This window comes from Lepidochelys kempii, chromosome 4, assembly GCF_965140285.1.
Source record: "Lepidochelys kempii isolate rLepKem1 chromosome 4, rLepKem1.hap1, whole genome shotgun sequence".
NCBI classification, from domain to species: domain Eukaryota; kingdom Metazoa; phylum Chordata; order Testudines; family Cheloniidae; genus Lepidochelys; species Lepidochelys kempii.
Window position 1 is genome coordinate 46,198,590 of NC_136383.1, and position 14,443 is coordinate 46,213,032.

At 39.9% G+C, this 14,443-nt stretch overlaps 1 long non-coding RNA gene across 2 annotated transcripts in view; it reads right to left on the reverse strand.

Annotated features, from left to right (window-relative positions):
- Positions 1–242: 242 nt before the first annotated feature.
- The window catches only part of LOC140910384 (uncharacterized), a 30,507-nt gene continuing 16,306 nt past the window's right edge, over positions 243–14,443 (reverse strand). For both annotated transcript variants that reach the window (XR_012158558.1, XR_012158559.1), the window contains 2 exons: positions 3,553–3,610; positions 243–418 (listed from right to left, as the gene is read on the reverse strand). This is a non-coding gene — a long non-coding RNA (uncharacterized LOC140910384). The remainder of the gene's footprint in view (positions 419–3,552; positions 3,611–14,443) is intronic.

Here is a 14,443-nt window from a genome sequence, read left to right on the forward strand (position 1 = left end):
GTAACAACTGCATGCGTTTTACATTATCATAATATGCCTTATAGGCTATTGAAAGTGTAGCTTGTAGAAGTGTTTTATTGTACCGTTTTGTTTAGTATCTGTTGTGGACAACATTAGAGTAGAGAAGCAAGACGGGTATTTATAAGCAGTTATTTACTGGTAAGAATCTAAATTAAATTAGCCAAATATCGCCTGTAACTATATTACAGAGTTACACACCTTTTTAGACTGAATGTGTCTATTGTAAATTTTTATTCAAACAGTTCTTTATAGTTCTTAGAATATCTTAAAATGATCACTGATGCCAAGTGGCTTTCTTTTATATGCTATTAGAACACTGTATGCCTTATTTTCCACAGGTGCTGGGAATCTGTAGATCTCCATTCACATCAAATGGAACTGTGGGTGCTCAGTAACGCTGAAAAAAAGAAATTTGGCATAATTTTACTTTACAGTTCTTAGTCAAATATACTAGGTCAATGAGCTAAGGCCCCAGTTCAGCAAATCAGCATCAATGGATTTAAACCTATGCTTAAGTGCTTTCCTGTGGAAGGATGGACTTAAGCGAATAGGGATCTGCTTAAGTGTTTTGCTGAATCAGGGCCCAAATCTGATATAGTGGAATAGTGCTGAGAATCTACAACTCCATTTAATTATAATAGGAGTTGCAAGGACTCATCACCTCCAACTATTTGAGCCACTGTCATTTTTGACAGTAGTAGTACTGTAGGATCTCTGGTAGCATCTTAGCTTTCTTACATTTTTTCAAGACTCAGAAATTGATTGTGCTGGATCTTTATTGGTAATAAATACAGTGGTAGATTAGCCACTGGACCAATGCCCAGGGCCATGGCCAATTGGGGGGACCGCCAAAAATGGGCACCACAACCCCACTCCCCACCCACCCGCCACTCCTGCTGGGGAGCGGGGTCAGAATAATGGGACTTGCCATGCTCCACCCACCCAGCCGCGCTCCTGCTAGGGACTGGGAGTGAGGGCAAGGCACATGGGGTTGGAGCCAAGTGGAGCAGGGCAAGTCCCTGTGCCCTGACCCTGCTCCCCACCAGGAGGGTTGGGGAAGTCCTCATGCCCTGACCCCATTTCCACAACAGGAGTGCCAAGAAGGGGGTGAGCGAAGGGACTGCAGGCAGAAGGGGTAGGGAGGGACCGCACTTGCTCTGGACCAGGGCCCCAAAACACCCTAATCTGCCTCCAACTGTTTTAATACCATTTAAGTAAGAATTTCTGGAAACAGGAGAGGGTGGGGCTTAAATACAAAACAGATCTGTGTTCCAGTGACATTTTATGTCACATTAGGCCACTAAAGCCTGTCTGAAAAAGCTTGTTTTTTAATCTGGTCAGGTTGGACTGGCTCATAAATTTTGGGCATGATGAATAAAGAAACATGAATGAAGAAAACTGGAGGAAAGGAACAAAAAGTAGCAAATAATAAGCAGCTAGATTGATTTAAAAGAATCCAATATTATGGCCTGCACGGTCAGATCTTAGGTTTGTTTATTCAAGTGGTGTAGAATAATATTTGCACCTTTTATTCAGTTTCAAAGAAGGGAAACTGAAATGTTCTGATAAATGGGATGGGTCATACATTATGGTTACCACCAAATATCATCAATTAGGCAAAACAGGAACCATTCACCTATACCTCAGAAGCAAAAAAGTTGGCATGTGCAAGATTATTTGCTGAGCCATATTACAATAAAGAGTGAACCTAAAAATAAAAATTCACCCTCATTAACTGTCACTTGTGGAACTTCACTATAGTATCAGCCATCCAGAGTATCAGCAGTTAATATACAGTTTAGCCAAGCACAGAGGAGAACAAAGGAGAGATCATAATGTCTTTTGTTTACTACTTTTCAAATGGATTAGTACTATATAGGCTGCTATCAGTGGTAGAGAATTTAGTAACAATTGTAGCAGATGCAACTCCAGGTTTAAAAAAGGTAATAGAAGGCAAGTAAGATAATATTAGTATCTTGCTTGTTCTGTAGGCTTTATATATTAAATTCTCTGTAGGTGTAGCTCAATGGAGTTATGCCAGTAGAGAAATTGGCCCAGTAACTGAGCTCTTCATAGTTTTCTTTCAAATTTGGATATATCTGCAGCAGCAGATGTTAACATGCCCTCTAATTTTATGTCAAATTTTTTACCAAAATCAAGGCTGGGATTTCCAAATGAACTCAAAGGAGTGAAGTGCCCAAGTCTCGATATATTTCTCTAACTTGCTAAGACAACTTTGAAAATCCCAGGCTAGGAATAGAAAATTCAGCAACCTGTTAAGGAAAAGTTTAGCATATGTGACTCCATTTTGTTTGGGGCCCACCATTGTCTAAAAGCAAGCACATCATGCACCAGGAGGTGTGTTTCTTAGATACTGCATTCCTGTGAAAATCCTCCCTCCTACCCCTCTCCCCCCTTGTTTCCAGGCTGTTTCAACTCCCGGTTTCTGTTCTTTGTCTGTTCCTAACTCCCTGCCTCCTGTTCTTTATGTGAGCCTCCCATCCTGATAAGAAAAGTTACTGATGCATTGCTTTAGGACCTGTAATGTAGTTGAAGTAATGGTTTAGTACGGGGAATGTACCTAGCAGAGATAGGTGGTAGATAAGGAAAGGGTTTGTCTATTGGCTAAGGTTTCTGATGCACGAGGGCAGCATGTTTTGCTAAAAGGCATATAACCTTTGATTAGCAGGGGGGCACCACACTCAAGCGTAATAAACTTAGTGTCTCTGGAAATTCTGCAGTTGTGGACTTTGTTCGTGTGCCTCAGCCTAGGCTCGAACAGTGCGTGACCTATCGGGTATAATTTGCAGCAGTTCCTGTGCGTGACCTATCGGGTATAATTTGTAACAAACCACAACCAGCTATTTTTTTCATGCGACTTAAAAAAAGAGCCCAAATACTTGTTGAGCTTTTGAGTACAGTTCATAAGTTTTTCTAAGTTATTCTGTCCCTGATCAATTTCACACTAGAAAACAATGAATACTTTCATATATACTTAAAGTTTTATTTTTGGTTCAGTTTCCTGATAGATTTCTCCATCCCTCACTGGTCTCAGCCAGATCATTTGCAAATTAGTTCTAAGGGGAAAAAGGTCTTTATAGTTTTTTTAAAAAGTGTCTGACTTTCCCTACAGAAGCTTGGCAGCTTATGCCAGAGGATAAAATAAAATACAGCTGTTCTGTTTTAAAGTTTTCTTTAGTTTCTGATGCCTGTGCCACAAATACATACTTCAGAATTACAAGTATTCTGGTGATGACAACTTTTCCTCTGAATTTTGTATTTAAATAAACTTCCCCTCTCTTTTTAGTGATTTAGATACTTTTTGTTTTTGGGGAGGTGGGGCAGGCAGGAGAATGGATATTGAGGCTCTGATCCTGACATTAACAGAACATGTGCAGACTGCTGCATCCTCAAAGTGCTGTTAAGGTCAACAGGATGCCACACAGAACAGCAATGCCCCTGTGCTATCAATTCCAGCAATCAAAAACTAAAATGGGTGTTTGTGGGGTGCCTTCCTTTCAACTTCCTTACCTCTCATTCCTTGAGCCAAAGTGCATTGAAGTCAGTCAAAGTATCTGTAGTCTGGACACTTGTCCCCCCGCCGAAAAAAAACAATGAAAGCATTTAAAAATCATGTTAGCCCTTTTCTCCAGTTTCACATGCTTTTTGAAAGAGCATTTAAACATAGTATTAAAGGTTCAATTAGTGTTATTACTAATTCTAAAGGGGAAAAAGTGGTGACTTGGTTTTCTTCCTTCACCTCTTACTCATCCCACAAAAATATCTTGTTCACCAAGATCACAATGCACTGATCACAGTCTAAAAGTGACCTTTTATTTCAACAATTCTGTTAGCTCCTTACTTGCAAAAGTGTACATTTTCTTGCTGGCTCAATGGTGCATATTTCAATATGCTCTTCAGACTCACTCTTCACTGCAGTTCTAACAGGCTCATTCAAGCTTACAATGAAGAGTGACCCTACCAAACAAATGGCAGCAAGGTTACAAGCTAAAGCTTATGACCCTCCAAAAGCTTGTTTTCCTGAGCTGTCTAATAGGGTGAACACTTCACTGATGTTCATTGTGCAAGAACTCCAAAAATTGGCTCTAAGACTGTTTTACCTTGATGACACATGATCATTGACTTTAAAGTTTATTCTCCCAAGGCAGAGAGAAAGGGAGAGCAGTTTATTGCTTTGTATCATTTGTAATATATATACCAGTACACCTACACTGGCATTCAACTTCCATAATATACTACAATTAAGATTCAAAAACAAAGCAAGTCTTTCACAGTCCAAATCCCAGAGAGAAATAGGTTTTTAGGTTTGCAGTGTAAAATTCTCTACTGTCTTGTATCTAGTCAAGATGTCACTTTCTAAAGCTTTTAAGGCATTTGGCCATTATGAACCAAGTAGGTTAACATGACACTGGGCCTTGCAAGTTTCTCAGGCTTCAGTTTGTAGCAGTTAGACAAGAACCAGTATCTGCAGGTTCACTTAGCAGTCTAAGCACTACAAACTTGTAATGACGAATTGCCCATCTCCCAATTAAAAAAATTCCAAAAATGACAGCCCAAATCATCTCTTCCCCCACCCCACTGCCTGAGCTGTGCAGAGAGGGTTCCCTCCATGTGCAGACTCCCCACTCCCAAACAGGTGGTCAGCAGTGCTACCTCTATAGCATCCTCCTCCAGATCTCAGCTAAAGCCCTGCATAGCTTAGTAGTTCATTCTGAGAAACCCTTTGTCGCCATCATGTACATCTTCACTGAAGATTTAATTCAGGCATTTCCCTTAACTGAGCTCCCATCCACACACAAAAAGTCTGACATGAGTTTTGTGGTATTTTCAACTTAAGATAGCTGGCCAGTGCTAGGATATCGGTTCAAGCTTGACTTCTGTTTTCATGCAGTACCCACTTAGCAGCAATGCATAAGCTAAAATCACTTGAACATAAGAACGGCCATACTGGGTCCGACCAAAGTTCCATCTAGCCAAGTATCCTGTCTTCCAAGAGTAACTGATGCCAGATGCTGCCGAGAGAATGAACAGAATAGGTAGTTAGAGTGATCCATCCCTGGTCATCTACTCCCAGCTTCTGGCAGTGAGAGACTAGGGACACCCAGTTCACTCAGATGGCCAGGGATGCAACCCCATGAATAGCTGTTGATGGATCTAATCTCCATGAACTTAATTATTTTTTGAACTCTGTTATAGTTTTGGCCTTCACAACATCCCCGGCAATGAGTTCCACAGGTTGATTGTGCATGGTGTTGTGATACAGCACGGCCAGATGGCAGCAGGAGTGTGATATGAGAGATATGCAAGTCCCAGGATGAGGAGAAGCCTTATTCCCTGTAGAGGGAAGAAAGGTTTCTATTAATTAAAAGCACCTGAGGCCAATTAAAGCACCTGAAGCTAATCACCTGATAAAAACCCCTGCTTCAATCAGCCAGGGGAAGGAGTTGGAGCAGAGAGCAGTTTGAAGGAGTGCCGTAGCTGGCTAGAAGACCAAGACCCTAGGTAAAGAGACACCTGGCTTGTTGGGGGGGAGAGAGGAAGCCCCACAAGCTGAAGAGCAGGAGAGGGAAGTAGCCCAGGGGAAGAAACACTAGTTCAAGTTGTTTACCACTATCCCTAGGGCCCTTGGGCTGGGACCCGGAGTAGAGGGCGGGCCCAGGTCCCTCCCTTTCCACTACCCTTCTCTAGGTTACTAGTGGGATAGTAGATACCCTAGTTCAGGGCAGGAAACTGAGGCCTATAGAGAAGGAAATAAGCTCTTGTGGGACTAAAGCCAGTACTTTCTAATGATGCAATGAGAAAAAACCCACAGGATGAGAAGAGAATTATTATCCTTGAGCACCAGCAGGAGAGTGAATTTGTGTGGGGGGGTGGAGGGTGAGAAAACCTGGATTTGTGCTGGAAATGGCCCACCTGTTGATCACTTTAGATAAGCTATTACCAGCAGGACAGTGGGGTGGGAGGAGGTATTGTTTCATGATTTCTGTGTGTATATAAAGTCTGCTGCAGTTTCCACGGTAAACATCTGATGAAGTGAGCTGTAGCTCACGAAAGCTCATGCTCAAATAAATTGGTTAGTCTCTAAGGTGCCACAAGTCCTCCTTTTCTTTTTATCCTTGAGAAGGGAGTGTTGGTATCTCTGAGCACGGTGGAACAATCTAGAGGGTATACCCCACTAGCTGAGAAGCAGAACACCTGTGCAGAGATCCCCCTCAGGAATATAGTCAAGAAGCTCATCTACAGATTATGGGAGCAAAGAGTTCAATATTACATTCATAAAAATTTCAGTAGATGAAGATGAGAATGGAGGATCTGCCTGTACTGGGGGAAAGACACTTCCCTTCAAATATAAATTAAATATAAATGAGGTTTTTAGTAGTTATCTGAAATGGTGTGACTTGGATCCCTGTAGATATACCAACAACTCCTCTTCATAAAACACTCTTTTAAATTGTAGTTTCTGAAACTTAAAATTAGTTAGTATATTTCTAAGCAAGTGGGTTCCTGCCAAGTGGCTGTCATTTCAATATATTATCCAGTATATTTTGACAGAAAACTCAGTACAATAGCAAGAAACCAAACCAATGTTCAGCACTAGTGCCATACAAGGAATACAGAACATAAGTACATGTTTTAACAGAGGCTTTAATAATAAATCGTGCCTAAAGGCCACCATTAGGATCAGGACCCCTGTTGGGCTAGGTACTGTTCAAATTTAGATTAACACACACACTTTCCTTAGCATATCTCTCTAATACAGACTTGTTTTCTTTAGACAATAACTGCAGTGCTCAGAACTTAAAGTATCTGACAAAAATAAGTAGAAATGGATTCCCTTCCTACCCCCATTACTTGGGGATTACTCAGAACAGATTGCGAAGAATAAGCAGATAATATGATTTTTATTATCCTAATAATATTGACTAAGGCCCTGTCTGTACTAAATTTTTCTCTTTTCCACTTGTGTAGCTACACCATTGCAACCCCCCAATATGTGTATTAAACTAGTGTAAGACCAGGTAAATCACCCACCCTCCCCCGATAAGTGCAGTCAAACTGGTATATATACTGTTTTGCAATTGGAGAGTTGCACTGATCTAATCACTGGTGCAAGTGTTCCTAGTCTAGACAAGTCCTAAACTAAAAGAAAAATAGAAGCATTTTAGTGATTGAACAATAATACGTATAAAGGTAAGAAATTATGTGTTAGCAGAATGGAGCAAGAAATCAAGTTAGTTTAAGGGCTTAACTACACCCCCAGAATGAAAGGTTATTCATTGTTGCAGATACAAAGCAGACTGACTGGTCTAATTAATGAAAAGAATTCTTGTCTTTTACAATAGACCTTTAAACCATTCCTACTCAGCAGGCTCAAAACTATTTCACTGGAAGGTTTAGGGTCTATTGAGTGAAAATGGCAGCTGTTTTACTCAGCTCATTTCATTTCATATCAGTTCTAAAGTATCATATGTTCTATTTCAATGTTTTCCAGGAAAGAAAAAATGAATCTAACTTGGAATGGAACTGGGGGGAATTGTCTCTGCAAGCCAATTAAATAAACAACACTGACTTTTCAACGTTCTTGCCCCCGCCCCACCCCACTGGTCCAGGCAAATGTTAAACTGAGTGAGTGACTAAAGAACACAAAATAGCAACAAAAGGAATGCCTGCAGTCAATAACTTTTACAAGTTTTAATGTGTGTTCACTAGTTCTCATGTTAGTATATTCACAGTTATCAAGGTGGAGGTAAAGGAATATGGAAACCTAAAGGATACTCAAACACTTTCCAACCCTAACATTAACACAATTACTTTTCATGCTAATGTGTATTAAAAACCTCCCACCTGTTTTGTGTGAACCATTTGCTTGAAATGGAATCTTGAACTTATTCAGCCAATTTAACAACATTATCCTATTTGATTTTTTCCACTGTCATTTTTTCATCTTCCTTAACAGGCAGGCTCTGTAGCTGATGGAAGCCAATCTCTTTTAAAGCCTTATTCTTTAAGAGTTAGAGGACTAAAGATGACAATTGAGGGCTACAATGTCAGAAACACAATCATTTCTTGTGTCATTCAAAGAGTGCTACACAACCAAAAGCAATATAGAAAAAGACAAAGATAAGAGATAAATGAACATTTGAGTTCTAGCTAAACTCCATTCAGCCTTTGCTTCTCAGCATCCAACTGTACAGCTAATAAGGCTGGTGAAATTCTAATTCTTCATTACTGTCAAGTTATTTCACCAGAAGGGATTCTAAGTTCTACAAATTTTTCAAAAATGCAGCTAGGATTGGATTGCTGCCTGAGTTCAACCAATTCTCTGTGACAACGTTTCTCAATTATTACTAGTGAGCCATGTTTTAAAAGAGACTCCCTATGGATGGTGCTTGGAGATTCTCTACTCTAACAAACAAAACAATTAAATGAACTATCATTGCAAGTTGTGACGGGGTCAGGACTCACCACCACTGGCGCCTCCTACTGGTTGCTCTGGGAAATAGCTCTAGTCAGCTGTGGAGTGCCCTCTGCACATGGTGTCTCGCCCGTTGTCTGCTCTGCTGATTTGGGAACCGCCTTGCTCCCTGCTTGGTGGTGTCCACTTTAGGACACTGCCCTCCAGCAGCATCCACTACTCCACTCTCATCCCCTTCTGGGGGGGGAGGGGGGCAGGAGGGGTGGTAACAGTCCTTCGGCTTGCACCTGCCTCAGTGGCCAACCACAACCCCAAAGTCTAGCCCTTCACCTCAGGGCAAGTTGCAGTCTGTCTCAGCCACACTCCTCTGTGGTCAGGTGCAGTGTAAGGGGTGAAAGGGGACCCAGGCCCACCCACTACTCTGGCTCCCAACCCCGGGACTCTCCAGTGACAGCCTGTCTCTGCCCTCCTTCTCTCCCCTCTTGTCCACCTATCTTCCCTGGGCCAGTTCCTCTTTGGCTCCATGCACCTTTTCGACCGCTTTTTAGGGGGATGGCCGCAGCCTGGCAGGTAACTGGGCCAGAGCTCTCCCCAGCCTGCCCCGCACTACTCTGTGCAAGGTGCTATCTCCTTACCTCAGGGGCCAGTCCTCCTCCCTTGCTAGTTAGGGAGAGACTCCTCTCTCCTTTGCTAGGCAGCCTTTATATAGGGCCCAGCCCGACCCTGACTGGCTCTTCACAGGCCTTTGCTGATTGGCTGCTGATCTGCACACCCTCTCTAGCTTGTTCCAGCCCTTTTTCTCATGGAGTGGGACAGCTGCCCCACTTCACAAGCCCATGGAAGAACAATGAAACTGTCCTTCTGTAAATGTGCAGGAGACTTACACAAGTTAATTCTGACATTAATGGACTTATGTGTTGTATTACTTCACCCATCTCTCCCCACCCCAACCATGGTCAACCATCTCTCCCCACATGGATGGAGAGAGAGACCTAAAAAAATATGTAAATTGAAGGAACTAGAACTCTTGAGGTGAAGTGTAAATGAAGAAATTCTCGAAGAAATTTCAAAATATAGAGTCCATAAGACACATTTGAGTTTGTGGTAACATACAGTACCTGGAAATTATTCAGAATTGCTAAGGCATGTAATTACTAAACCACATGTTGGTTCCATTCACAAAATTGAAGGCCAAGAACTCTTTCCATTTACCACCACCTCGGACACGGATGCTATCTAGGATATTCAGCAAAATCAGCAATCCCACTTCCTCATATTTTACATCTGTAGAAATGGAAATACTACTACTTACCTACATCTAAGCATATTCTGAAGATTTATAAGTTGTTTCAAAGTTGAAAAGTGCTACATATTGACAACAAGATAGGAATTTAAGCCATCAAGACAATGGTGATCTTAGAGATGGACCTGAATCAAAACCCTGGACAACGCTACCCACAAACTTAGGGGATATTTGGGGCCAACTTAAAAATGTTAGCACTTTGGGTGGGGGTGTTCTTCCCTATTAAATTATGTAGGACTTTTATTTAAGGGAATTATTTAAGAGACTTATCCTACAAGTGTGTATATGAGTAAATGAGAATTCAGTGAGAATTCTCATGAGTGAAGTTACTCACATTAATGGATGCAGAATCAGACAGTTAGCTTGCAACTGTTTGCAGGCTTTTTTTTTTTTTTTAATTGTACTCTGGTACCATCATGGTGAGCTGAATCTAATACGATTTCCTGGGCTTCACAGTGATAATATGCATCACTCTATTAAATATAATTAAATACAATATATAAGCATCAGCATCATGGTGGTTTGGTCATGAAGGCCAGGAGCTCTTAGCAGAAAGTAAAGTTGCCCTTCAATGTAACCCTCAATGTATAATCCTTCTGTCAACAACTCCTTTGCCCAGGGTCACTGCAGTCACCACCAGCAATGGAGATGCAATTTTCAGTGCCTTACATCAAAGTATGGAAGCTATCACCAGAGTTGGTTTAATGTCACTTGAACTGAACTATTATCAGCAATGGATTTTATGGGATCACTATGGGACTGTTCATGTCAATGAAAAGACTAACCTTATGTTTTTTTAGTCCAAGAGCTGACCCAGTTTATCCACATTCACCCTTGTTGACCTTGCCCAACTTAATTTAAGAGACAAACTTTGCTTTAGGTAAGTACAGCTAAATTTAGGCAATGACAACTTTATTTTCTCATATTAATCTGCTCTTCAGCTGGTAATAGTAATAATTGACTGTATTACCCTTAAAGTCATATTTAACTTTTATTAATTCCTTGTATTTAGTTTTCAGAACTATTACACCAGGGGCTCTTAAATTGGGGGTTGGGACCCCTCAAGAGGTTGAGGTTATTATATTGGGGGGGTTATGAGCTCTCATCCTTCACCCCAAACCCCCCTTTGCAACGAGCATTTTAATGGTGTTAAATATATAAAAGGTTTTTAATTTATAAGGGGGGGGAGGCTCGCACTCAGAGGCTTTACTCGTCAGATACTCAACATGTATACCATATGCAGATATAATTTCCTTCATCGTATTCATGAAAGAAGAGACATTTTACTCTGCTTGTGATTCATAAAATCTTAATCCATGATAGGTCCTTAAATATTCAAACACCATCCCTTTTACAAATAAGAAATACACTGAAGGGAAGAAAAAAGGAGTCTTGATGTAAAGCCAGTGAGTAAAATTCTAGACTAACACAAAGTCACCATTAGCTGAACCCTGCAGTTCCCAGGTGTTCACTGCAGGATATGCCCTGACAAGTCCTCTTTCATAAAAACTATTCAAAGACCTTTGACATTAAATACCTTAACACAAAAGCACACTTTAAGGGGATTTACTTGAAAATCCTTATATACAAACAGCTAGAAGGTGAAGAGAATGATAATGAATTAGAACAAAACTTGCAAGTAGACAATCATTAGTAAGCCTCCATCTTCACATTTAACCACAATAACAAACCCTATCCACAGTCTGTGCCAGATACTTGTGTTTAATTGAACTACAGGGTTTCTCAGAGAATAAGGGCCTGATCCAAACACCATTGAAGTAAATGGGGTGTCTTCACATTGGTTTGAAGAGTTGCATCACAATCCCATTTAAAAAAAAAGAAAAACCAACACACACACACACCTGATGAGAATTCAGTTTAGGTTTATGAAAACAACTGACTACAATCTCCAAGTAACTATACATGTTTTTTTTTTATTTATTTACATGTTTTTGCAAATTGTCCAGGTGCTCTTTATAAACCTCATAATCTGACTGTTTTCTTCCATAATGCAATCCAATTCTTTTGATAATTTGGGGGTAGCAGAATAGAAATAAAATGACTCACAAAAGGTGAGTCCATAGTTCATGGTTGTGCTGCAGTTTACAAGAGAAATTTATAAAGATTTTAGCAAACACAGTAAGGGCTTGAGTTTGTATCAAAGTCCTCACATCTGTAGTATACAGAGATGGAACAACCTACACTTTTAATTTTTCTCCATAATGGGAATCTTTAGTGCACACCCAAAATCTTAACTGACTTCAAACAAAATTGTATGTCTTAGAGAAATGCAGGATCAGGCTAATATAATTTATGTTCCATATATAAATGGCAAGGAAAACAATATAGAATCATCCAACCCAAAACAAAGTTCATGGTTTACCAGAAACCAATGCATAGGTATTAGCCAAATACTGACCATGGACCCAATCCTGTATTTGTTACCTCAAACAAAACTTCCATTGACAGCAATAGGACATTTGACAGGAGAAAATTTTATTATTGTTCATATCTGAGCAAAGAATTGTCACCTACAGACTGATATACATGCTCATGCATGTGTACACACACACATTTGCAAAGACAAATGGAGCAGTATTTATAAATAGGATATGATCCACTCCAAGTGAAGTCAATGAAAAAAAACAAAAACAAAACCCTACTATTGAGTTAATTGGGAACGGGATTGGGCCCTAAATTTTATTGCATTTATTGCATGCAGGGTTACACTTTTCTAGCATCATCCCCACAAGATGAGAATTAAGTCATTAGGATGACATTTACTTGCGTACTGAGGGCCTGAGCAAGGTTCTCTATGTTGGTAAATTGTATAGTCAATTGCTTGACCATACTTTGGGCCATTATGAAAATCTACTCAGACCAAATAACCAATATGACTCAGGTTTATTGCCATAAGCCAATAATAGTACAGAAAAAAGGTTCAATAGGATATCAATTTCTGGGAAGCTATCTTCTGCAGCATTGCAAAGTTTACCTTACACAGAAGGTGTGCTTCCACATTACTAAATATTTCAGCTAGTAGTATTTATAGGATGATTTTAGGAGTTAAAAAATCTCTACATGTCACTGAAAATCAACCCCCCTCCCAGATACTAGTTCTTTAAATTGTTGTTCTCTATTTCCCTTATCTTTGCTTGGATACTAACATTGCAGGTACCAGTCTGTGAAGGTACCTCCCCAGCTTGTACCAGAGTAGAACATTAGTGTATTTTGCTTTTGACAAGTTTCTTATGTTCTAATGCCAAAGCGGTCTTCAGCTTTGCAAAGTGTTATGGAATATTTAGCACAAGTTAACAGGATTATAGAAAGATAAGCCAGTTTAGCATTATTTTCCTTCAATTTAAATTTTCACAGTTGTGCAAAATTATGAAGAGGTCAGACAATTATTTAGTCATAGCAGATGTTGAAATTCAAAAAGTTAAAGCTTTACAAGCAGTCACAAATTGTTAACATCACATGCCAAAAAATATATGAAGTAAATAACCTTAAATCAAATGCCAATACATTCTCAAGCAGCATTTTTCTTACTTTGTCTACCTGTAAATTTTGATTATTGATGGAAAGTTTGCAGGTAAGTGTACAGTGAAGTGGACATTGACCAACATTTTCCAATAAAAATCTAGTCTTTCCAAGCTAGTCTTAAACTGTAAATGTCTTCAGACAGAGTTTACATGGATATTATAGTACTATAATGTAATGATGGAATAACTACCAGGATACCACCCTTTCAGGCTGCTGCTATCACTTTTCAAGCAAAATTGTATTGTCTACATGCTCAGCTGTTGATCCTATCACACTCACAAAAGGAAAACATGCTGGAGCTTCACATGGTAAGGTGAGGGGGAATATATCTTTTAAGGATGGAAAAATTGATTGGAAGAGTGGAAGCTCCCAAAGGCCAATTATTTCTGAACTGCAAACTTCAATATTTCAATAGTCGTAATTTGTTCAAAATCAGAAATTAAAGGAAAAAGTGATGTCATAATAGGAATAATGAAGAACCTCATTGACTTTCTGCAATGACTGTGGTCCAAATCCTGCTGTGTGATGTCTACCATAGATAGCTGTTAGTAGCCAGATAGCCTTTGATTGAAGTGTGTTATCAAGTTCTCCAGTAAGATAATGGTAGAGTAATATCTAGCTCTATGTAGAACTTTTCACAGAGGCCTGGATTTGTTTCACGGAGAAGATAAGGATCAATATCCCCATTCAGATGGGGAAACTGAGGCACAGAAGAGTAAAGTGACTTGCTCGGTTACTAGCTCAGGATCACTAGGCCAGTAACAAAACCTAGGCCTTATTCTCCTTAGTTCAGAGGGGCCTCATTGCTTCCCTAAAAATGTGTAGCAATTAAATAACCCCTCACCATGATAATCACTTCTGATACTTACAAAAGTTGGATTAAAAAAAAACAAGGAAGACTTGCACACAGCATTCTTCTGGAAAAGGATAAAAAACCCAAACATATCTAAACATTTTCCCCCTCACTAACAACCCATGGTCATGTTTAAGAAAATGGCTGGCTTTCACAAATTGGAATGTCAATCAGATTTGTTTCTAATTTTCTCCCTCCCTCAGCACTACCACTCAAGATGATAGAGAATAATTACTGCCTGCTGAAAAGTGAAAGATGGGCAGTATGACTTTATCTGCATATGTGT